Source organism: Diospyros lotus, chromosome 13, assembly GCF_014633365.1.
Source record: "Diospyros lotus cultivar Yz01 chromosome 13, ASM1463336v1, whole genome shotgun sequence".
Lineage (NCBI taxonomy): Eukaryota > Viridiplantae > Streptophyta > Magnoliopsida > Ericales > Ebenaceae > Diospyros > Diospyros lotus.
The window spans coordinates 38,731,118-38,755,306 of NC_068350.1; the positions used below are offsets into that span (position 1 = coordinate 38,731,118).

At 34.7% G+C, this 24,189-nt stretch overlaps 1 long non-coding RNA gene across 2 annotated transcripts in view; it reads left to right on the top strand.

Annotated features, from left to right (window-relative positions):
• The window catches only part of LOC127789080 (uncharacterized), a 38,257-nt gene extending 14,068 nt beyond the window's left edge, over nt 1-24,189 (top strand). The window contains exon 6 of one of the 2 annotated variants that reach the window (XR_008020488.1): nt 24,107-24,189. This is a non-coding gene — a long non-coding RNA (uncharacterized LOC127789080). Of the gene's footprint in view, nt 1-14,570; nt 14,699-24,106 lie in introns of those variants that run through there. The other variant, XR_008020489.1, reaches the window with a different exon arrangement.

Below are 24,189 nucleotides of genomic sequence, written 5' to 3' on the forward strand. Positions count from 1 at the left end.
TGTGTTTTCTTTTTGCTTTCAATTATCGTTTAATTACTCCTTTCTTGATTTTTATTTTATTCTTTTTGGTCACTACATGCGGTTCATATATCTTCATTACTTGGTAATCAAATAATTAATTTCAACTTTTGACAAAAACAATAAAGGAATAATTAAGTAAAAACAAATAGTGCAAGAATTTTATCATGTTATTTTTTGAAAAGGGCACGAAATTAGCTCAGCTCTATCATCGACTTTCTTGCCATTATCCATGCTTTTCTAATTCACTTTTGTGCTGAAAGCGTTTGGAGAAAGTGATTAGGTTTCCTTCTTACTAGAATATGAGTTGGGAAAAGAATTTTGTCATTCATCTTAAGCACTAAGTTGGCACTAGATTTTTCAATGGATTAACAATTTGCAGCTATTTTATGTGTTTTGTACCCTTAAAAAAAAACAATTTGTAGTTCACATTGCAATCATGTGCTTTTTCAGCATTTTTATTTACTTTTAAAATAGTTGTGTTATGCAATATATATATATATATATATATAGCTTTGAAAGCCAAATATTTTGGGCACAATTACTTATTTATATCTCCATCTTTCTTAACATGTTAGACTGTGGATTTGAGAAGAAAGAGGACCCTACTGAGGCTTGCAAGAGGTCTGACAAGTCTTCTCCTACAAGTGAGGTAGTATATATATGTCTTGATTGGCATTTTAATTCCATATATCCATTAACAAATTGACAGTTAAAATTCATTAAATCACTTCTTTTGTTGCAGGCTCCAAAATCTGAGGATTGAACTTTCATCTCTAGGTAAGGTCTTCACTGCAATATTACTTAAGTGCTTAGAAAATATTTAGTAAATAATCTAGTTTCTTGCATTCATTTGCATTTATCTCTTGAATCCATGTTAAAGAGAGTAAATACTTGGATTGTTAGTTAATAAAAAATTAATTAATCACACATTCTTAATTAGTGTTCCCCTTTATGATTGGTCACCTTGATCAAATTGAGCATGATCAAACCCCAAGGATAAATGATTAATGTGTAGCTGCAGATACCTAACTCGATTGGGAAGAACAGAGTGGAGTAATTCTTTGTAGCTGCATTGTCTAGATAGAGGTGACAAGAGTTCTTCTCTTGTATAAATTCATATGCAATATTATTTCTTTGTTGAAAATTACTAATCTTACAGTTCAAACTTGTCTTATTATTTTAGCGAGAGCAAAGGAGTCTCCATCTCTGAGGGCACTTCCTTGCAGCCTGTGGTACCAAGCAAGTCAACAAGAAGAACCTCCCGCGGGTCCAAGGCAACTTCAACACAATCAGAAATTGTTAGGAGATCACCAAGAATAGCAAACCTATCATTGAGGGGTCAACCATCCTAGGGTACTTTTGAAGCTTCAAGAAATTAAACAGGAGAATACCAAGGTTTGGATCTCTTCAACCTAGATTAGAATGGCTAATCTTTCATAGACTGCTTGGTGTACCCTCAACCTTTTTGTGTTTTTTATTTTTTTATTTTTTGTGAGTGGGAGAGAAAAGTGAGGTCTTAACTATTGATCTTCTCGTGTTACAATGGTGCTACAATCGTGCTTTACCTCCACAAAGTCTAAATTTTTAAGATAATAAATTTTAATTGTTATTTTTTTAATTGGGGGAGAAAAATGTAATTTTAACTATTGACCAATTTGTGCTATAGTCGTGCTCTATCTCCATAAAGTTCAAATTTTTAAGATTATAAATTTTAATTATTGTACTTCAATAATAAAAAATAAAATTAAAAATACAAATAAGTAAACTATTAATTTTTGTTAATTTTATTAGGGCAGTCTTTCAAAAGATATCCTCTTATTATTGTAAATAATTATATAGTTTTCTTTTTATTGTTTCTTTGTGTAGAGGACCTTTTTTGTGAGCTTGTTTAGTGGTTTGTTATGCTCGAGATATCTCCTATTATAAAAATGTAGAGGTTTTTGCAGTTTTTCGTTTGACGAAATTCTTATTTACAAAAAACTATTAAATTTTAAAATTGTCAATTTTATCATTTTATTTAAATTTTAAATTTATTCTAATATCTAATATAACCAATAACTGGGCATTCTAAAATTTTTAAATTGTAGCAAATTTTTAAAATAGCAAAATTTCTAATTCAAAGTTTAGTTTTTTCTTTAAATTTTAATTTTATTTTATTATCTAATCTAATAAATAACTAACATGGGTACTTTGAAAAATTTAAGACTTTATTATATCGAAATGGGTTTTTAGTTAAATAATAGAACAAAAGAATAGATTGATAATAGAATAGAAGAATAACATGGGATTAGTTTTTTATTTTAAATTAATTATAATTTTTACAAATTAAGTGTTATTGCAATTTTGATAGTATGGGGCATGTCAATAATTAATCTGATTCAATTCATTAAGGGCAATTTTTTTAAAGACTTGGGACTACATCTCTGAGGGCAGTTCCTTGCAGCCTGTGGTACCAAGCAAGTCAACAAGTAGAACCTCCCGTAGGTCCAAGGCCACTTCAACACAATTAGAAATTGTTATGAGATCACCAAGAATAGCAAACCTATCATTGAGGGGTCAAGCATCCCAGGGTACTTTTGAAGCTTCAAGAAATTAGAAAGGAGAATACGAAGGTTTGGATCTCTTCAAGCTAGATTAGAATGGCTAATCTTTCATAGACTGCTTGGTGTAGCCTCAACCCTTTTGTTTGTTTTATTTTTTTAAATTTTTGCGGGTGAGAGAGAAAAGTGAAGTCTTAACTATTGATCTTCTTGTGCTACATTGCTCTACCTCCACAAAGTCTAAATTTTCAAGATAATAAATTTTAATTGTTATTTTTTTTATTTGGGAGAGAAAAGTGTAATTTTGACTATTGACCTACTCGTACTACAGTCGTGCTCTACCTCCATAAAGTCCAAATTTTCAAGATTATAAATTTTAATTATTATATTTCAACCATAATAAATTAAATTAAAAATATAAATATGTAAACTATTAGATTTTGTTAATTTTATTTGGGCAGTCTTTCAAAAGATATCATCTGATTATTGTAAATAATTATATAGTTTTCTTTTTATTGTTCCTTTGTGTAGAGGACATTTTTTGTGAGCTTGCTTAGTCATTTGTTGTTATGCTCGATATATCTCCTACTATAAAAACGTAGATGTTTTTACGGTTTTTCTTTTAAAGAAATTCTTATTTACAGAAAACAATTAAATTTTAAAATTGTCAATCTTATCATTTTATTTAAATTTTAAATTTATTCTAATATCTAATATAACCAATAACTGGGCATTGTTAAATTTTTAAATTGTAGCAAATTTTTAAAATAGCAAAATTTCTAATTCAAAGTTTGGTTTTTTGTTTAAATTTTAATTTTATTCTATTATCTAATCTAATATATAACTAACATGGGTACTTTGAAAAATTTAAGACTTTAGTATATCGAAATGGCTTTTTACTTAAATAATAGAACAAAAGAATAGATTGATAATAGAATAGAAGAATAACGTGGGATAAGTTTTTTATTTTAAATTAATTATAATATTTACAAATTATAAATCTTTACAAATTAATTGTTATTTGCAATTTCTATAGTGTGGGGCATGTCAATAATTAATCTGATTCAATTTATTAAGGGCAATTTTTTTAAAGACTTGGGACTCAATGTTTTCCAATTTTTTAATTAATTATAATATCTGGAAATTTTGAGAAGTGGACCATGATAATAAATAATTAATTCTTTAATAATTATAAATTTCAAAATACTAATTTTAGTTTTTTTTAAATTTATTCAAATAATCTAATAAATAACTAGGGAATTTTGAATTTTTTTAAGTTTCAAACAAAAATAAAAAAAATAAAAAAAAGATAAAATATGTAACCCCACTCTTCTCTAAATTTCAAAATACAAAATTTAGTTTTGTAATTTTGATGATAAAATATGTGAAAGGTATTTTAAAAATAACTAAAGTTTGATAAAACTTAGCACAACAAAATGGGTGTTTTATTCTGGATGCTTTCCATATCCAATTGGCCCCGACCCTAGCTTCTATGCTCACTGATATGACACATCAAATCCTGCAAGCATACCCAAATCATTATACCTCGTGCCATCATCAGATGAGTCACACTCCTTTGATTTCCCTCCACTGGAGGTCAAACATCACGAGTAGGGCTCGTCTGCCAGTCGCATCTCCACATCACCAACACAAGCACTCGACCCATCATCCGACCCCTGAACTTAGGCAAGCCACTAACCAAGAAAGAGGTAAATGGGGTAGCCCTCCACGCCCATTTATCGTCATCGTACTACTATTCTTATTAAAGCCTGACGTGGTTTTATTTTTTTTAATTTTTTGCTGGAAAACCTAATGTGCCGTCAGCTAACTATATATGATTCCTTTTCAATTTTGTTTTCAATTATATATTTATATAATTTCTTTATTCATACTTTTAATTTGATTTAAATATAAAAAAACAAAAAGAAAAGGAAAAGATAGGCCTTCTCCAGCCTGACCTCTCCAAGCCATTACTGAACAAAAGAGCTCATTCCCAACGCCATTGTTGTATTTTTTTATTTCTAAAAATACAAGAATTAAAATTTATAATCTTAGAAATTTAAACTTTGTGGAGGTAGAGCACGAGAAAATCAACAGTTAAGATTGCACTTTTCTCTAAAAAATAACAATTAAAATTTATAATCTTAAAAATTTAGACTTTCTGGAGATAAAGCACGACAATAACACAAGAATATAAACATTTAAGACTGCATTTTTTGCCCCAAAAAAAAGCACAAAAAGGTTAAGACTACACCAAGTAGTCTGGTCTGCGGTGAATATCAAATGAAATTATTTGATTACCAGGTAATGAAGATATAAGAACTGCATATAGTGACCAAAAAGAAAAAAATAAAAACCAAGAAAGGAGTAATTGAACGATAATTGAAAGCAAAAGGAAAACACATTGAATCAACATGAAAAGAAGTATGGTCACTTGTTTTTTCATTCTGCCAAGCGTCAAGTATGATAGCGAGACCATTTTCAAATAAATATCTTATTGTCTTTGTAGGGCTAAATGTTATAAAAGGTTACAATGAACTCCAGGGACTCAAATGACTTCATTTTTCCCGAATTCTGGAAATCTCTCCTGGAGGATCTACCAATTAACGGATATGTTCCGTCGCTACAAAATTTAGCTAATGGATCTACCAGCTGACGGATCCGTCGTTACAAAATTTAGCCACAAGGAATTCAGCAACGGATATGTTTTGTCGCTAAACTGATTTAGAGATAGATTTTTGGGCTTTAGCGACGGAAATATTGCTTCGCTAAATGCCGAATTTCTTGTAGTGTTAATGATCCACCATTTCAAAATGATAAGTCTTCTTGAATTTCAAAATCATTTGTCTCCTCTTGTGTTCCTATAACAATACGGAGACTTATGGGGGTCTAGAGCATAAAAGTACTTTTGAAGGAGTCGAGCTTGAAAATGGTCTTGCTGTCATACTTGACCCTTTAGACAACGAAAGCAATTCCAAGCAAATAGTCTTGGGTAGAATGAAAAAATAAGTGACCATAACTAGGGAATTTTGAATTTTTTTAAGTTTCAAACAAAAATTTAAAAAAAAAAAAGATAAAATATGTAACCCGACTCTTCTCTAAATTTCAAAATATAAATTTTAGTTTCGTAATTTTGATGATAAAATATGTGAAAGGTATTTTAAAAATAACGAAACTTTGATAAAACTTAGCACAACAAAATGGGTGTTTTATTCGGGATGTTTTCCATATCCAATTGTCCCTAACCCTAGCTGTAATACCCCATGTTCGTACGAAGTTGCCACGTAATTTCGATAAGTTTAAGATACCAAAAAATTGGCTTAATAGCAATTATAAGTACCGAATCAACTGTAGGGAATGCCTCAGAGTGAAATTGTCTAAAGAAAATAATATGGTCTCGATATGCATTCCGAGTTAGGATTTATGGTATCAAAAGAAATCGGATCGGGGACAGTTTTCGGTACAGCTAAAATACAGCTGCCATTTAGGCTGTAAAACCGAATCGTGGTAGGAGACTCCCAAAAAATCAACGGAACCCTAGGGGGGCTCCGATTTTGCGTAATGAATAACCCTTCAGTGGTTTCAGGATGAAACGACAGCCCGGTGAGGACACCGGGATGGAATTGCCAATATCAAGTAATCTTGAATTATTAATTTTGTGTTTTCGATATTTTAATGCCAAATAATTCAGTGTTTGAGGATATTATCGTAATTAGAGAATTATTTTAATAAATGTAGGGTTAAAATTGGGCATTTAAATATATATTCATTTTTTATATTGTAATTTATATGTAATATATATATATTATATGTGTACACGTATGGTAGAGGCCATGCCTCTGTAAAACGCAACCCATGCCTTAGATAACTTTAAGTCCATGCCCTGCAACCTTTACCCATGCCCTGTTGCAATCAGCCACGCCCCCTGCAAGATTAAAATCACGTCTCTGCATGATTTGAAAGATTTTACACGCAATGAAGATTTTGCACGCAATAGAGAATGGCCGAGGCAGGCGTGAGGGTTGTGGGGTGAGCCTATAAATAAACTAAGAATGGAGAGATTGAGGGAAGCAAATGAAGCAAGAAGTGGCAGTGAGCCATGAGAGATTCGGCCGAGAGAGAGAGAGTTCGAGCTTGGGTTGAGGGAAGAGAGAAAAAGATCGAGAGCAGGGAGAGATGGAGCAGTAAGGTACGGCCATGGCAACCGCGAAGCTGCTGTTGCAGCAGCCAGGCGCGGCCATGGCCGCCGGCAGCGGGAGCGGCGGAGGTGATCGGAGGCAACAGGGGCGATCGAAGGTGGTCAAGATGGCTGGTTTCAGCCATGGTAGCGCGCAAGCGCTGGTTCGCGCACACAGAAGCAGAGGAAGGAAAGAAAAAGGAAGAAAAAGAATGAGGAAAGAAGGGGAAGAAGAAAAGAAGAAAAGGAAGAAAGAAAAGAAAAGAAGAAAAAAAAGAAAGAAAGAAGAAAAGGTTGCACGCAGAGGAGAAAGGAAGGAAGAAGAAGATGAATAGTGGAGGAAGAAAGAAAAAAAAAAGAAATTTAGAAAAAATAGAGAAAAATGTCAAAACATTCTCAGAAAAATTCTAGAAAATAGAAAATTATATTTCGGTAATATCCCAGAGATTTTGGGTAAGAAAATAGTTCGGGAACGCGTTTCGAGGATACAACACGCATACCGAGGAAGTCGGAGATGCTAAGTCAAGGTAAGTAAAATTTTCTAGAAAATTCCAGAAATTATAGAATAATTTTTTATGAATTTTCATAGTGAAATATTTGAGAAAATATTTTTATAAATATTTAGTTTGGAATTATTGAGGAAAAATAGGAAGAAATAGAGAGAAAATTATAGAAAATGCCAGAAATTATGGAAAAATAGGTTTTAATGTTTATTTAAATAATTATGGTGATTAGGATGCTTTGAGGAATAAGTTGAAGTGACTTGTCAAATTTTGAGGTTGGCACGCAAATCGAAGTAGCCCGATAAGCTTGAGAATGTAAGTGATACTCCCCAATTAAAGTTAGTTTTATGGAAAATGCTTGGTTAGTAAGTGGTTTATGTTCCTCGAAAATGTTTTCATCATATTGACATGCCTTGATATGAATCCATCACATAGACTGCATACATGACATGACTATAAAATGCATAAATACACGTTGATATCATTGATCACTCGCATTTGAGGCAGTAGGGAGTACGAACTGGCACCGCTGCTTTACCAAGGGTGCACCCATACACCTCGGCTTCGAAAGAGAGGGCCGCAAAAATGGTAGGTAGCATGAAGGGTGCGGTTGACACCTATGATGAAAGACATTGCATTCATGCACGAAATATGTTTTCTGTACCCTTACTTAGATGATTCATCATCTAATTTGGGCTTTGCCCCTAGAATATTCAAACGTTCCAAGTGGAGATTGTAGAAGATACGAGGATAAATGAGGCATGAAATGGCACTTAGCAGAGTGCATGAGAAATGAAATGTATGTAACGTAGCCCCTGTATTTAAGTTCTGCTACTTTAGATTTTGAACGTTTTCAGGAATGTTGAAGATGTAAGAATTTATTTATGATTAATGTTAAGATATCAGGTTTCGATCATTGCTTCCGCATTTGATGTGTAAGTGATTCTCTTTCGAGATTAATGTATGGGAATTCTGGGACGGATTTGAGGAATGATGTGATTTAGGTTTAGTGCTTGAAAGAAAAAAAAAATATTATCTCGGAATTATCCCAAGATATAACGCGCCTGGGAAAGCGGGGCGTTACAGTTGGTATTAGAGCTTAAGTTGATTGGAAGCCTTAAGTGACTCGGATATAGTTGATATCAAAGTAAATCCTATCTAGAGAATTAGGAAATAACAATTTGGAGACTTAAGGGTATCTAGTATTGATGGAACCAGTTAGTAGGAACCCCAAGTGGAGGCTTAGGAAAAGAGACAAGGGTTCGTAAGATTAAATCCCTATTTAGGAGATTCAGGGATTATCGGTTGAAGGCTTAGAGGTTACTGGATTTTAGTGTTGAGTAGTGGAAGTGCATGTCTAGGCAAGTTCTGGCTAAGGAAAGACTTGGTATTTAAATGTGTCCATTTGTGACCCACCTCTCTTTCCTGGGAACTTACCTGGTGTACTATTCACGTACAGACACTATTCAGTATACGATTACTATTCTTGGTGAATAGTAAAAGCTTGATGGAAACTAGTTCAATGATCTAGTTATTGAAGTTAGGAACCGATGATATGATTCAGGTGTAAGGTTAACTCGGTAACCATAATTATGGATCCAAGAGATGTAGAGACTGTTGATTTGAGGTCATTAGTTGAAATCATTGCGATGAATGATAGGATAGCTGGTAGTTATCAAAAATGATTAAGTCATGGATGATTAGTCTGATATGACATAGCGTAGCTGTTATGTTTAAGATCGAATGATAAGTATTTCAAGAACCATTTAGTGTCTTAGAAGTAAGATGTGTAAGATCAAGGATCCAATGGATTGAGTTAAGCAAGAGACCGAAAGTGGTCAAGTGATGACAGGTGAGTTGTGTCAATTGATGAGGTGGTAGTGGTGTAACTAATGGAACTCACAGAGACGGGACAAGGAACCCTAAGAGTGTGATGACATGTGAGTTGTGTCAATTGTCAAAGCATGATTGATTGATTCAAAATAAATGACGTCATAGGAAATCAGAATTAAAGAAATGTCGTGATATCGATTGGATGACTTAAGAAAATTGAAAATTGAGAATGTGGATATGAGAGCCGCGGGCTCATTATGATGATGTGAGTACCGACTTAGATAGGAGCTCGAGTGGAGACTCGTGGCCCAAGGACCGAGTTATGCGATTATAATATGAAAGGTATGCATGGTTGACAAGTGTACTTGTCTATAGGTTGATGGGTATGGTAAGTCTAAGGGTTCGGATTTTGATATGTGCATTGATATTCACGAGTTTCAAGTGGGATCTTCTTTATTTGATCAATCAGGTGTTGATTCCGATAATGAAATTTTGAGATTTAGGATATGTAGCAAATTTCGAGGACGAAATTTTTGTAAGGAGGGGAGAATGTAATACCTCATGTTCGTATGAAGTTGTCACGTAATTTCGATGAGTTTAAGATATCGAAAAATTGGCTTGATAGCAATTATAAGTACCGAATCAACTGCAGGGAATGCCTCGGAGTGAAATTGTCTAAAGAAAATAATATAGTCTCGATATGCGTTCCGAGTTAGGATTTATGATATCAAAAGAAATCAGATCGGGAACAATTTTTGGTACAGCTAAAATACAGCTGTCATTTAGGCTATAAAACCGAATCGTGGTAGGAGACTCCCGAAAAATTAACAGAACCCTAGGGGGGCTTCGGTTTTGCGTAATGAATAACCCTTCAGTGGTTTCGGGATGAAACGACAGCCCGGTGAGGACACCGGGATGGAATTGCCAATATCAAGTAATCTTGAATTATTAATTTTGTGTTTTCGGTATTTTAATGCCAAATAATTCAATGTTTGAGGATATTATCGTAATTAGAGAATTATTTTAATAAATTTAGGGTTAAATTGGGCATTTAAATATATATTCATTTTTTATAATGTAATTTATATGCAATTTATATATAATATATGTGTACACGCATGGCAGAGGCCATGCCTCTGTAAAACGCAACCCATGCCTTAGATAACTTTAAGTCCATGCCCTGCAACCTTTACCCATGCCCTGTTACAATCAGCCACGCCCCCTGCAAGATTAAAATCACGTCTCTGCATGATTTGGAAGATTTTACACGCAAGGAAGATTTTGCACGCAATAGAGAATGGCTGAGACAGGCGTGAGGGTTGTGGGGTGAGCCTATAAATGGACTAAGAATGGAGAAATTGAGGGAAGCAAATGAAGCAAGAAGTGGCAGTGAGCCATGAGAGATTCAGCCGAGAGAGAGAGAGAGAGAGAGAGAGAGCTTGGGTTGAGGGAAAAGAGAAAAAGATCGAGAGCAGGGAGAGATGGAGCAGTAAGGTGTGGCCATGGCAGCCGCGAAGCTGCTGTTGCAGCAACCAGGAGCGGCCATGGCCGCAGGCAGCGGGAGCGGTGGAGGCGGCCGCGATGGCAGGCGGTGCGGAGGCGATCAGAGGCAGCAGGGGTGATCGGAGGTGGCCGGGATGGCTGGTTTCAGCCATGGCAGCGCGCAAGCGCTGGTTCGCGCACGCAAAAGCAGGGGGAGGAAAGAAAAAGGAAGAAGAAGAAGGATGAGGAAGGAAGGGGAAGAAGAAAAGGAAGAAAGAAAAGAAAAGAAAAGAAGAAGAAAAAAAGAAAGAAAGAAGAAGAGGTTGCACACAGAGGAGAAAGGAAGGAAGAAGAAGATGAATAGTGGAGGAAGAAAGAAAAAAAAATTAGAAAAAATAGAGAAAAATGTCAAAAAATTCTTAGAAAAATCCCAGAAAATAGAAAATTATATTTCGGTAATATCTCAGAGATTTTGGGCAAGAAAATAATTCGGGCACGCGTTTCGAGGATACGACACGCATACCGAGGAAGTCAGAGATGTTAAGTCAAGGTAAGTAAAATTTTCTAGAAAATTTCAGAAATTTTAGAATATTATTTTATGAATTTTCCTAGTGAAATATTTGAGAAAATATTTTTATAAATATTTAATTTGGAATTATTGAGGAAAAATAGGAAGAAATAGAGAGAAAATTATAGAAAATGCCAGAAATTATGGAAAAATAGGTTTTAATGTTTATTTAAATAATTATGGTGATTAGGATGCTTTGAGGAACAAGTTGAAGTGACTTGTCAAATTTTGAGGTTGGCACGCAAATCGAGGTAAGGCACGAATATCGAAGTAGCCCGATAAGCTTGAGAAGGTAAGTGATACTCCCCAATTGAAGTTAGTTTTATAGAAAATGCTTGGTTAGTAAGTGGTTTATGTTCCTCGAAAATGTTTTCATCATATTGACATGCCTTGATATGAATCCATCACGTAGACTGCATACATGACATGACTATGAAATGCATAAATACACGTTGATATCATTGATCACTCGCATTTGAGGCAGTAGGGAGTACGAACTAGTACCACTACTTTACCAAGGGTGCACCCATACACCTCGGCTTCGAAAGAGAGGGCCGCAAAAATGGTAGGTAGCATGAAGGGTGCGGTTGACACCTATGATGAAAGACATTGCATTCATGCACGAAATATGTTTTCTGTACCCTTACTTAGATGATTCATCATCTAATTTGGACTTTGCCCCAAGAATATTCAAACGTTCCAAGTGGAGATTGTAGAAGATACGAGGATAAATAAGGCATGAAATGGCACTTAGCAGAGTGCATGAGAAATGAAATGTATGTAACGTAGCCCCTGTATTTAAGTTCTACTACTTTAGATTTTGAACTTTTTCAGGAATGTTGAAGATGTAAGAATTTATTTATGATTAATGTTAAGATATCAGGTTTCGATCATTGCTTCCGCATTTGATGTGTAAGTGATTCTCTTTCGAGATTAATGTATGGGAATTCTGGGACGGATTTGAAGAATGATGTGATTTAGGTTTAGTTCTTGAAAGAAAAAAAAATTATTGTCTTGAAATTGTCCCAAGATATAACACGTCAGGGAAAGCGAGGCGTTACACTAGCCAGCATGCTCACTAGTCTGACACGCATCAAACCCTATAGGCCTGCCCAAATCATTATGCCTCGTGCCACCATCAGATGAGTCACACTCCTCTGATTCCCCTTATTGGAGGTCGAACATCGCTAGCAGGGCTTCTTTGCCAGTGGCATCTCTACATCACCAACACAAGCACTCCCCTTCATCTGACTATATATGATTCATTTTTAATTTTGTTTTTGATTATATATTTATATAATTTCTTTATTCATACTTTTAATTTGATTTAAATATAAACAAACAAAAAATGAAAAGGAAAAGATGGGCCTTCTCCTGCCTAACCTCTCCAAGCCATTACAGAATAAAAGATCTCGTTTCCAACACCATTGTTGTATTTTGTTATTTCTTAAAATACAAGAATTAAAATTTATAATCTTAAAAATTTAAACTTTGTGAAGGTAGAACACGACTATAGCACAACAAGATCAATAGTTAAAATTGCACTTTTCTCTAAAAAAATTAACAATTAAAATTTATAATCTTAAAAACTTAGACTTTGTGGAGATAGAGCACGATTGTAGCACAAGAATATCTACATTTAAGACTGCATTTTTTGCCCCCAAAAAAAAGCACAAAAAGGTCAAGACTACACCAAGCAGTCTAGTCTGTGGTGAATATCAAATGAAATTATTTGATTACCAGGTAACGAAGATATAAGAATTACATGTAGTGACCAAAAATAAAAATAAAAAAAACAAAGAAAGGAGTAATTGGACGATAATAATTGAAAGCAAAAGGAAAACACATTTAATCAACATCAAAAGAAGTAATGGTCACCTGTTTTTTCATTCTACCAAGCGTCGAGTATTAGAGCAAGACCACTTTCAAATAAATATCTTATTGTCTTTGCAGGGTTAAATGTTATAAAAGGTTACAATGAACTCCAGGGACTCAAATGACTTCATTTTTCCCAAATTCTGGAAATCTCCACTGGACGATCTACACCAATTAGTGATCCACCATTTCAAAACGATAATCTTTTTGAATTTCAAAATCATTTGTCTCCTCTTGTGTCCTATAACAATACGGAGACTTACAGGGGTCTAAAGCATAAAAGTACTTTTGAAGGACTGGAGTTAGAGCTTGAAAATGGTCTTGCTATCATGCTTGACGGTTTAGACAACGAAAGCAATTCCAAGCATAATAGTCTTGGGTAGAAAGAAAAAACAGGTGACCATACTTCTTTTCATGTTGATTTAATGTGTTTTCTTTTTGCTTTCAATTATCTTTTAATTACTCCTTTCTTGATTTTTATTTTTTTCTTTTTGGTCACCACATGCAGTTCATATATCTTCATTACTTGGTAATCAAATAATTAATTTCAATTTTTGACAAAAAAAATTAAATGAATAGTTAAGTAAAAACAAATAGAGCAAGAATTTTATCATGTTATTTTTTGAAAAGGGCACGAAATTAGCTCAGCTCTATCATTGACTTTCTTGCCATTATCCATGCTTTTCTAATTTACTTTTGTGCTGAAAGCGTTTGGAGAAAATGATTAGGTTTCCTTCTTACTAGAGTATGAGTTGGGAAAAGAATTATGTCATTCATCTTAAGCACTAAGTTGGCACTAGATTTTTCAAGGGATTAACAATTTGCAGCTATTTTTATGCGTTTTGTTTGCAAATATTTTGTGTGTTTTGTTCCCCTAAAAAACAAAACAATTTGTAGTTCACATTGCAATCATGTGCTTTTTCAGCATTTTTATTTAACTTTTAAGCTAGTTGTGTTATGCAAAATATATATATAGCTTTGAAAGTCAAATATTTTGGGCACAATTTACTCATTTATATCCCCATCTTTCTTAACATGTTAGACAGTGGATATGAGAAGAAAGAGGACCCTATTGAGGCTTGCAAGAGGTCTGACAAGTCTTCTCCTACAAGTGAGGTAGTATATATATGTCTTGATTGGCATTTTAATTCCATATAGCCATTAACAAATTGACAGTTAAAATTCATTAAATCACTTCTTTTGTTGCAGGCTCCAAAATCTGAGGATGGAACTTTCATCTATAGATAAGGTCTTCACTGCAATATTACTTCAGTGCTTAGAAAGTATTTAGTAAATAATCTAGTTTCTTGCATTCATTTGCATTTTATCTCTTGAATCCATGTTAAAGAGAGTAAATACTTGGATTGTGAGTCAATAAAAAATTAATTAATCACACATTCTTAATTAGTGTTCCCTTTTATCATTGGTCACCTTAATTAGTGTAATTCTTTGTAACTGCATTGTCTAGATAGAGGTGACAAGAGTTCTCCTCTTGAATAAATTCATATGCAATATTGTTTCTTTGTTGAAAACTACTAATTTTATAGTTCAAACATGTCTTATTATTTTAGCGAGAGCAAAGGAATCTCCATCTCTGAGGGCACTTCCTTGCAGCCTGTGGTACCAAGCAAGTCAACAAGAAAAACCTCCCGCAGGTCCAAAGCAACTTCAATACAATCAGAAATTGTTAGGAGATCACCAAGAATAGCAAACCTATCATTGAAGGGTCAAGCATCCTAGGGTACTTTTGAAGCTTCAAGAAATTAGAAAAGAAAATACGAAGGTTTAGATCTGTAACGACCGTTAATGGGTCTAGAAGTTTATAAATATTTTAATTGTGAAAATTTGGAGATTTGCTCTATTAAATTGAATGTTGGGAAATATTCTTAATTAGTGTCAAAATTTATGTATTTAAATTCATGAATTGGGTTGTCCATTTGGGCCAAGTGTTTAAGGTCCATAAATATGATGGGTTTAGAGAAATCCCATGGGCCTAAAATGAATTGGGCAATTAGTAAAGTGGGCATGGGCATTATATATATATATATATATGTGTGTGTGTGTGTGTGTGTGTATGTGTGTGCATATCTTGATGTGAAAAAATTTATATAAATAAATGATGTATTAAATTTATGGATTGGTGTTTGAAAACTTGGGTTGAACCCAAGGGGAGACTTTGTATATGGCAAGTGTTGTATGGTTGTGAAGCCCATTGGGCTTAATGTTATGTTGAGGCCCTTTTGGTGGGCTAATGGAAATGGGTCATTATAATTAATTGAGCCAATGAGTTGGGCTTGGGCCTATGTAAGTGTATGAGTGGATTTTTGAATTGGGGTTAGGCCCATGTGTAAAAATGAGAGATGGAATTTAATAAATGAAATTATATATATATATATTTGTATTTTGTGGATTAAAAGAAAAGAAGAAAAGAATTGTAAAATACAAAATGACCAAATGGTCCTTGCTTTATTGAAAAAGGTGAGGGCAATTATGGAATTTCATAATGAGGTTGAATAAAGAAAAGGAGAGAGAAATAAGGAAAATGAGAAATTCCAAAAATGGGCATTTGATATTTTGAATTGTGTGAGTGTGCAAGATGGGCAAAGTTGTAAATTGGCCAAGGAAGTGGTTGGAAAGTTGATGGGTGGCCATCCCTCCCCCGTGCTTTCTTTTCTTTTATTTTTTTCTCCATTCTTTTCTTCCTCTTTCTTCTTCTCTTTGGCAGAAACATCTTCTTCTTCTTCTTCTTCTTCTTCTTTTCTTCTTCTTCTCCATTTTGATGTCCATGGAAGCTTGAAATGAAGTTGCAGTTGGGTGCATTCTTCTCCTTGGATTTTTCTTCATCAAAGGCAAGTTCTTCTTGCATTTCTTTTTGGTTATGCAAGTTTCTTCTCTATTTCTTTTTCATGACAAGTTCTCTTACCTCCTTGATTCTTTTTAGAGGTAAGTTCTTATTCTAAATGCAAGTTATTATTCCTTCTATGTTGTTTCCATGCAAGTTCATGTTGATTTTCCTTGTTAATGTAAGCCTTGGTTCTTTTTCCTCTTGGTTCAAGTTGGTTTCCTTCTTGGTTTCCTTGTCTTCGAATTCTTCTATTTTATTAGAAAATCTAATCATGAGTTTATATTGATTGGTGGATTATTTTCTCATTTCCTTAACTTGGTGTTTTATCATTGGTGGGTCTTTTTGTGAGTTTTCATTAGGGTTTAGTTCACCCTAAATTCTGAAAGGAATGACACTTAATTGATTAGAAATGTTAGAGAAGCAAGATTTGGTGTATCTTGCTCGGGAGGTTGAGTTTTGTGGGTTATCGTTGTTATTTTTAAGTTTCAAGCCTTTGTTGGTCGACCAAGTATTTCTATCGATCGACCAAATATGTGTTTTGTTCTCTGTTGGTCGACCAAGTATTTTAGTCGATCGACCAAGTGTTTTAGTCGGTCGACCAAGTGATAATATAAGCCTCTGTTAGTCGACCAAGTAATAATATAAGCCTCTGTTAATCGACCAAGTATTTTAGTCGATCAACCAAGTGTTTTAGTCGGTTGACCAAGTGGGCTGTTAGTCGACCAAGTGGTTTCAGTAGGTCGACTAAGTGATAATATAAGCCTCTGTTAGTCGATCAAGTATTTCAGTCGGTGGACCAAGTGTTTTAATCGGTCAACCAAGTGATAATATAAGCCTCTGTTAGTCGACCAAGTATTTCAGTCGGTCAACCAAGTGATAATTTAAACTTCTGTTAGTTGACCAAGTGTTTTTACTCAGTCGACCAAGTCCCTATTTAGTCGACTAAGCCTTCTTCATGGGTTGACTAAGTCCTCAGTCGATTGACTAACTCTTTTATTCGGTTAACTAATAGAATGCAATGATTCTTTCTTTTTGGTCCGATTCTTTTCTAATGCTTGAAATTCTTCCCCAAAGCTCTTGTGATGTTTTAGTTGACTTCGAAATCATCTCGTGGATATGTAAGTGTCCCAAAAATGGGGAAGTTAATTAATGGTGGGAATTAAAGATGAAAATCATGAGTTTTTAAATGGTGAATTCATGTAACCAACTTGTTTGACCTTGAGAAATAGTATGAAATGAATCCCAATGAATAATGCTAAATCGCATGGTGAAAATACCATTAGCTCATGTGATGATATAATCTTGAAATGTCTAAATGTGTATGATGATCATGATGAAAACATTTCTAATAATGAAGCATGTCTATATGCTTGCTTGAAAACCTTCATGAACATTGCATGGTATTATTATTTATGGTATGGAAATGAATCTCAATGAATGATGCCAAATCATGTGATGAAAATATCATTGGCTCATGTGAGGATATAATCTTGAAATGGCTAAATCCGCATGATGATTATGAGGAGAACATTGCTAATAATGTAGCATGTTTGATATGCTTACTTGAAACCTACATGAGTATTGCATGGCATTATTATTTGCGCACTTATTATTTTGCGCGGCGACTATGTACCGCAGGGTGAGAAAAGGATATCCTAAAGAGCGCGTGACGCAGGTAAGGTGGCCATAAACCCGATAGGTGATGCTCAAGCCAAGTGAATGACTAAATGATTTTTCTATGTATATGTATGCATGCACGTGAATGAAAGGCCTTGAGGGCCGATATGCTGCATGGAAATGATCATAATGATTGAGAAATGAAATGATGCATGAATTGCATAATGCCAATGGCATGGAAATGATCATAATGATTGAGAAATGAAATGGTGCATGAAATGCATAATGACAATGGCATGGGAATGACAATAATAATGGGATCTAATGGGAAATGTTACTTGTAACGCCCCACTTTTTCGGGCGCGTTATAATTTGGGACAATTCTGGGATAATAATTTTTTTTCTTTCAAACACTAAAGCTAAACCACATCATACCTCAAATCGGTCCCAGAACTTCCAATCATTTTTTTCTCGAAAGAGAATCACTATACACATCAAATGCGGAAGTAATGATCTAAACCTGATATCTTAACATTAATCATAAATAAATTCTTATATGTTCGACATTTCTCAAAACGTTCAGAATCTAAAGTAGCAGAATCAAAAATACATGGGCTACATAACCTACATTTCATTCTTCCTGCACTTTGCTAAATGTCATTTCATGCCTCATTTATCCTTGTATCTGCGACAATTTCCTCCTGGAACGTTTGAATATTCCAGGAGCAAAACCCAAATTAGATGATGAACCATCTAAGTAAGGGTACATAATGCTATGTCATGTGTGTATGCAATGTCTTTCATCGTAGGTGTCAACTACACCCCTCATGCTACTTACCATTTTTGCGGCCCCCTCTTTCGAAGCTGAGGTGTATGAGTGCACCCTTGGTAAAGTAGCGGTGCCAGTTCGTACTCCCTACGGCCTCAAATGCGAGTGATCAATGATATCAACGTGTATTTATGCATTACATAGTCATGTCATGTATGCAGTCTACGTGATGGATACATATCAAAGTATGTCAGTATGATGAAAACATTTTCGAGGAAGAACCACTTACCTTCTCAAGCTTATCGGGCTACCTCGATATTCGTGCTTTGCCTCGATTTGCGTGCCAACCTCAAAATTTGCACGAGTTTCTTCAACTTCAACCTCAAAGTATCCTAATCACCATAATAAACATTAAAACCTAATTTTTCATAATTTCTTGAATTTTCTATAATTTGTTCTCTATTTCTTCATATTTTTCCTCAATAAATCCAGATTAAATATTTCTAAAATATTTTCTCAAATATTTCACTACGATAATTTATAAAATAATATTCTTGAATTTCTGAAATTTTCTAAGAAATTTTACTTACCTTAACTTAGCTTCTTTGACTTCCTCGTTATGCGTGTCATATCCTCAAAATACGTGCCCGAATCATTTTCTCACCCAAAATCTTCGGAATAACCATAAAACTCTATTTGCTATTTTTCAGAATTTTTTTACACATTTTCTCTATTTTTTTTTCATTTTTCTTTTCTTTTCTTTTCTTTTCTTTTTTCCTTTTTTCCCCCACTTCATCTTATTCGCGCCACTGCTTCTTCTCCAGCAACCATGCCATCATTTTTTTCTTTTCTTTCTTCTTTATTTCCTTTTCTCTTTCTTTTTTTTTTCTTTTTTGCTTCTTTTTCTTCTTCTCCTTCCTTCCTTCCTTCCTTCCTCCTCCTTCTTCTTCTTCTTCTTCTTCTGCAATGCCTGCGCATGCATCCAGCACCTGCGACCAGCCCCTCCGCGATGCCCAGCCGCCACCGCCGCCTGCTCCGCCCGTCACCGGCCACCGCGGCCTCGCCAACAGCTGCTCGAGCCCTTACCAACCTCCGTCGCTACCGCTGCCGGCTGCGCCTACTTGCTGGAAGCTCGCGGCCATGGCTGCCGCAAGCTGTTGCAGCCAACGATTGGCCCCTAGCTTCTCCTTCTCGATCTTCTACTCTTTCTCGGTCGATCCCTCTCTCGCGAGCTCTCTCGCTTGCTCTCGGCCTTGGCTCAGCCCAAGCTTCCTCTCTCAATCTCTCTTTCCTCTGCTTCCCTCGGCCAAGCATTTCTCTCAAACTCTCTGCTTCCCTCACTTCTCCTTGCTGCAATTTATAGCCTCCCCGCCGCTCCCTCACTGCCATGCCCCTACCTACTTGCGTGAAAAACTCTCTTAGCGTACAAAATCTCCCATAAATCATGGCTTGCAGAACATGGGATGGATTTGCAGGGAATGGGAGAAAATTGCAGAGGACGTGGCTGTTGCGGCAGGGGTATGGGCGAAGCTTGCAGAGGCGTGGCCATTTTCTTTGCGTGAAAATCTTTCTAAATGTTGGAGAGACGTGGCTGATGGCTGATTGCAGCAAGGCATAGACTTAAAGTTATCAAGGCATGGAGATTTTTGGAGGTATGAAGGTTGCAGGCGCTGCTACGTACATACATATCAATATATATATATATAATGTTATATATATTATATTATATTAATAACAATTTTATGTCTTTAAACTTCAAATTTTATCATAAATTTATTAGAATAATTCTCTAATTACAATAATATCCTCAAATTCTGAATTAATTGACATTATAATACCGAAAACGCAAAATTAATAATTTTAAAGTTACTCGATTTGGACGATTTTGCCCCAGTGTCCTCACCGGCCTATTGTTTCATCTCGAAACTACTGAAGGGTTGCTTATTACGAAAAATCGGAGCCCCCCTAGGGTTCCGTTAATTTTTTGGGAGTCTCCTACAATGATTCGGTTTTGCAGCCTAAATAGCAGCTGCATTTTAGCTGTACCAAAAACTGTTCCCGATTCGATTTCTTTCGATACCATAAATCCTATCTCGGAATGCTCATCAAAACCATATAATTTTCCTTAGACAATTTCACTCCGAGGCATTCCCTACAGTCGATTCGGTACTAATAATTGCTATTAAGTCAATTTTTCGGTATCCTAAACTCATCGAAATTACGTGACAACTTTATACGAATATGGGATATTACATTACTCATACGTGGGAAGTCGGGTTTATTCCATTTTGGTTTATCCATGCCTTGACTCTATTGTCCTTATTGTTGTAATATATATACTTGCTGAGCCTTGTGGCTCATCTTGCTTATTCTTGTCTTTCCAGGTAAGGGATAAGCTATTGCTAAGGGCGAGTTCAATGAGGCTAGAGCCCGAGTTTAGTTGTGTACAGAGATATCCCAGCCTCAAGATTTATGGGTGTAATGTTGAGGATAGGAAATAGAGGGTTCAATTTGTTGTTAGAACCTTAGTGCCCTTTTTATTTGAAAAATGTATGGGTGGTAAGCCTAGGATGATAATGTTAAGGGTGTGTAATATTTAATTTGAGCTCCTATTGATAGTGAGCAAATATAGAGATGTTTTATTTTGGCTCCTGATGATCAGTGAGCAAGTAAAAAAAAAATGAATTGGTGAGAAATTCGAGTTATTATTTCTGTATCCATTTTGTGACGACCTCCTTTCGGATTTCCTATGCTAACGGGATGATCCGGGAGAGGGCCGCTACAGGATCTCTTCAAGCTAGATTAGAGTGGCTAATCTTTCATAAACTGCTTGGTGTAGCCTCAACCTTTTTGTGATTTTTATTTTTTTTAATTTTTGCGAGTGCGAGAGAAAAGTGAAGTCTTAACTATTGATTTTTTCGTGCTACAGTCGTGCTCTACCTCCACAAAGTCTAAATTTTCAAGATAATAAATTTTAATTATTGTTTTTTTATTTAAGGAAGAAAAGTATAATTTTAACTATTGACCTACTTGTCCTATAGTCATGTTCTACCTCCATAAAGTTCAAATTTTCAAGATTATAAATTTTAATTATTGTATTTCAATAACAACAAAATAAAATTAAAAATATAAATATGTAAACTATTAAATTTTGTTGATTTTATTGGGGCAATCTTTCAAAAGATATCCTCTGATTATTGTAAGTAATTATATAGTTTTCTTTTTATTGTTTCTTTGTATAGAGGACCTTTTTTGTGAGCTTGTTTTGTAACGACCCGTTCGTGGGTCTAAGTGTATTGGGTATTTTAGTTTGCACATTAGAATTGTTGCCTTTATTAATTAATTGTTGAAAATATTATATGCATTGGTAATGGGGCAAATTAATGAAAATAATATTTTTGTGGGAAGATAAATGTAGGTGAATCAATGTCTTTGTGAATATAAATAAAGTGTGTGGAAAAGCCTCAAAGTTGTGGGCTAAATGGGTTTAGACCTTATTTGAATTAGGCCATTGATAAATAATTAAATTTTAAGTGTAAATGAATTGGATTGAATCCAAATCTCATGGAAAGTCCATTGGCCCTTAGTTGGATTGAGCCATATATTTTGACTTGGGCTTGGGTCATATATTTTGACTCGGGCTTAGACCATGGGCATAGAGAGTGGTATCTTAATTAAAAAGAAAAGATATTAAGAAAATGGCAAAATGACCAAAAAGGGAAAGAGATAATTGAATTGTGTGTGTTAGTATGAGTGGCAAATTAGGGAAACCAAAAGGGAGATGGATTGGAGGGAATTGGGAAACAAGTCTCCCCCATTTCCCCCTCCTTTTCTTCCTTCTTAGTTTCTTGTTCCCTTCTCCTTCTCCCTCTCCCGATTGTCTCTTCTTCCTCCATTAGTCTTCTTCATTGGAGCTTCAAGTGGAGAATTTCCAATTTGAAGGGATGTCTTCATCTCTTTGGATTTGCAACCATCTAAGGCAAGTTCTCTTCCTTCTTGTTTCATATGCAAGATCTTCTTCTTCTCCTCCTTATGATTGTGTAAGCTCTTCTTCTCTTGTTTATCTTTTAATGCAAGTTCTGCAACCTTGTTTCCATCTTAGAAGGCTTGGTTCCATCAATTTTAAGTTGTTGCTCTTAAGTTCTTATTTTCGGATTCACTAACCATGCTGTATTCATTGACCCATAACTTCCTGTGGTTATATCCAAATTGAGATACGTTTATTGGGTTGTAAACTAGACATCTTAAGATTCATTTTAGACACAAGAATTGAATTTTTTGACTAAGATTTGAGCCCATGATAACCTTATAAATCCCTGCTAAAATCTGAAAATTTTACTGCTTTCGAGTAAACTAACCTTGTTGTACTCTTTAGGGTATAATTCTCTGTGGTTATATCCGATTCAAAATCTGTTTATTTCTGTGTAAACTAGACTCGATAATCTTAGTTTGGTAAATTTTTTAGAATTTTTGGCTTCGTTTTGAGCCTACAGCATCCTTGTTAATTCTTTCCCAGAATCTGGAAATTTTCTGCTCTGTTTTTGGATAACCTGTTCTTGCTTCAGTTTTTAGAGTATAACGCTCTCTGGTTATATCCGAATTGTGATCCGTTTATTTTTCTATAAACTAGACATCATAGGATTCAATTCAGTATAAGATTTAAAATTTTTGGTTATGATTTGGACCCGTAACAACCTTGTTGAATTCTTTCTAGAATTCTGTAAATTACTCTTATGAATTCTGCCTTGTTTCGGTTTTTATGGAATATCTCCTTAAGGTTATTTCCGATTTCAAATCCAGTTGTTGTTCCAGAAACTAGACTCATTAGGCTTTGATTTGGTATGTCGTTTGTGGTATTTGACCAAATATTGAGCCCCGATCAGATTTTTTGAAAATATGCTTGAAATCTGAAAATTTCTGAAAAATGTTGTTATTCAATTCTTCCTATATAGTCTATCCTTCCTATGTTTAAAATTATTGTTTTTGTCTAGTTTCTTCCATTTTTTGAATTATTCTTGATAACCCTCATTTTTTGATAAAAGGGTTTTATTCTCCTTATTTCGATAAATCTTGCAATATTAATTGGCTTTCTTGATGAACATTGCTAAAATCTAAATAGGGTTTTGTGTCACCTTACATTTCTTAAGGAATGACATTTCTTGATTAGGGTCTAGTGTCATGCAAGATTTGGTGTTTCTCGCATGTATAAATTTTGATTCCTTGTGGTTATTATTGGGGTAAAAATATACCGTAAATATTAGTTGGGCATTTCTATAAATATGAGTAAATAAATGCATTAAAATTTATCATGTGATCATAAGATAGTGCACATCTTAATTTATGTAATTGCACATGATAAGCATGAATTGAGATTTTTCTTAATCATTAAGGATTGATATGAAATTGGGATATGCATATGTGATGCTTGATTATACTGATTAGCGCAACTATTATTTTGTGCGGCGGCTATGTCCGTGGGTAAAAAAGGATATCTTATGAGTGCTTGACGCGGGTGAGGTGGCCATCAATCCGGTAGGCAAGGCTCACATTATTATTTTTTGTTGATGTATTTTCATGATACATGGATATATTGGTTGTGGGAGCCTTGGGAATTATGTGGAAAATTCCTTATTGTTGGTGCATGTGCATAAGCATGGAAATGACTACATGATATGTATAATAATCATAGCATAGGAAATTAACGTAAATGGAAAACTTATGAGTTGTGTTATACTGATATCTTCTCATAGAGTTATTGTTTACTCTATATTGATTATCCATGTCTTTGATTCTATATCTCCATGCTTCATAAATATACTTGCTGAGTCACCTCACCCGCGTCAAGCAATGGCTTGGTTACTCTCGTGTCATTCCAGGTAAATGTAAAGCAATGGTTGAGGGCGAGTCCAATGAGGCTAAAGCCCAGGATTAGAGGTGTACAGAGACCTTCCAAACTAGA